This window comes from Stomoxys calcitrans, unplaced genomic scaffold (genome assembly GCF_963082655.1).
Source record: "Stomoxys calcitrans unplaced genomic scaffold, idStoCalc2.1 SCAFFOLD_167, whole genome shotgun sequence".
Taxonomy (NCBI): Eukaryota; Metazoa; Arthropoda; class Insecta; order Diptera; family Muscidae; genus Stomoxys; species Stomoxys calcitrans.
In genome coordinates, this window is record NW_026739335.1 from 2,748 (window position 1) to 5,494 (window position 2,747).

Sequence of the window (2,747 nt, forward strand, 5' to 3'; positions counted from 1 at the left end):
CGTATCCTACTCTTGAATACCTTTTATTTGAATCCCATGTTGTCCCGATCGGTCTCCTTTTATTTTTGGGTAGTAATTTTGGGCTAAGGCCCCCTCGCGATGTCAAAAAATTATATAGCCTATGTTTCCTTCCAAACAAACACAAATTGAATTTTATAGATAAGATGTTCGCTATGTTGCAACATTCATGCAAGTGTGGCCCGAATAGATGCCTTGGCTGAAGAACCTTCCTTCAAAACCGATCTATAGAGTTAATTTCTTGGTGGGCGTTGCAATTCCTGTCCTATTTTGCAGAAATTTTTCATATTTAGCTTCGTTATTCGAAATGTCAATGCAGGGGATGGCCCAAACTGGTTCACAACCTGATGAAGCTGCTTTAGAAACATAGCTTCCACAATTTTCTGATTTTTTCCAAATGGATCCAAATGGTATTAGATTTGGTCCTCTCACATGTAATGCATATTTACTTCATTTCTCCCAAAATAGAATCGCTTTACTGTGCCATTGCATGCCACTATCTTTGGCCAAGAAATCAAAAATTTGATCAGTTACCGAGTGAACGCGGCGAATGATTGGCCATTGCTTGGTTTCCTTTGATGTTTTTATTGTTGTTATTATTGGTTTAATCTTTTATGGGTATTTGTTTTGCATTTTTCCAAGCTATGCTGAGTAACCGCACCCCTTCGATGAACTTGAACTCTAAACTAAAGACAATCCAAAACATTGGTGCTGTAATATTGAGCTACAACTGTGCGAATTGACGGCGATTTATGACAGAACAAAATCTATAAAACACCTAAAGAGATTTGCGCATGGGCACCGGTATAACCATCATGCTGTCAGTCTTGGCGCTGGTTTCATTCAAATTCGCAATAGTTTGAAGAAAAAAAGTAGACTTATTGCAGGAGGGAAAAACACAAATGTTGCGTGTGCCAATATCTGCAACGACAATATATCAGGCAAAAATGTTAGGAAAGGAACACCTCCTCGAGACGACGTTGATCGTCATGGGTGATAAATCTGTGGTAATTCTACATGATTAACATGATGCCAGGGGAGCAAGTTATGTTTAAGCCAATCGAGCCGGTTTGGCCCCAACGGGAGCAACGTTCTCCTTCTTACACGACACTAATGAATGTTTCAAAAATCTTAAAGCGTCGCACAGTGGGCCAAATGGCAAAAAAATTGGAAATAAGTCTACAACTTTTTATCTGTTGATTTTAGCCATACAAAATGTTCTAGACATTTGTAGAGGAGGACATAGGCTTTCAGAAAAGTGCTGTTGTTGGTCCATATCTTTAATACAGGGTGAGCTACAGGGTGTCAAAGTTGACCACTTTTGACTTCTCCAAGCTTCTGGGGGCCATAACTTTTGATCTACTCAACCGATTTACATGATTTAGGACTCTAGAGAAAGAGCTTGACAAGATCTAAAAAACTTATGCATAAAGTACCATGCCATCGTGTACTGTTAAGGAGTTATGAATTGTTTAATTTTAAAATATGAAAATTTGGCCTTGGTTTTTTTCAGTGTTTTTTAAATAACTCCGTCAATTTTAAAGCTATAAACTTCATACTTCACACAAATTATGCCAGCATATGTGTGCATAAAATACAAAAGGAATCACGTGAATATCTTTGGCGGTTTAAAAATGGCATCGTTTTCAATATGAAAAATATTTTTTTTGTCAAAAAATTGCAAAATTTTTCAAAAAAGATACTCCCATTTCCTTTAAGTTTTCGCAAACTTTGGCCATCAAAGCATTATCATTTCTTTCCATTTTCACAAAGTCGAGGTATTAAGAAAAGTTTTAAGTGCTAATTTGGCTAATTTCGATATCAAACAACACCGTTATCTTAAGACCAAAATGGCCAATTTTTTTACTAAACTTCAAAAGTTTCTCACTGGAAAAAAAGTTCCACGGGGATTTTTTCGCTTTTTTTGAACTTAAATGAAAGCTTAAAATGTTCCCAACATTTTAAGGTATGTCTCGCCATATCCTAGCCATAAATGAGATCGTAGCGATCAAAATACTGAAAAAAGTCAATTTTCAAGTAGTGCTATATTCATTGCTAAAAAACAAGTATTACGTCACATTTTATTGCAAAGATGTTAAATAAACTTTTATTTGGTAACACTTCTTCTACAAAACACAAAAAGAATCATGGAAATATCTCTATTCTATTCCATTTTATGGAAACGGCAATAAAAAAGTAAATTTTTCAAAAAAGTCGAATTTCCCAAATTTTGTTTTTGTTGTCCTAATTGCACATGACACACTATAGCCATATTTACGCAACATACCTTATCGTAAAGGAAATTTTCATACCTTTCCAACGATGTATAAAACATTTCTCAACTCGGATTCTATCTACTCTAAAATTCATTTACACTTCATTAAACTCTATATAAAAATGTCTATTTGTGAAATGGAACCTTATATGGGGCCTACACTAAAACATTGATAGATTTGCCCAGGGTTTACAATACAAATGTGTTAGAATAAAAAAAGGTCTCCTGCCAAAGTTTAAAAAAATTGGAATAAAAATATGTGTTTTAGAGCGAAAACACTTCGCATCGGCGTGCGTTTGTATAGTACCTACATCTATTTTTAATGTAAGCTGATGATTTTTGAATAAAAAGTAACCTAGAAATATACCTGCATATATATATATATTTGTGTTAAGATTTGATGCAGACAAATGTTACCTGTTTCGCTATGTCGAATTCCCAGGAAATCCACCGT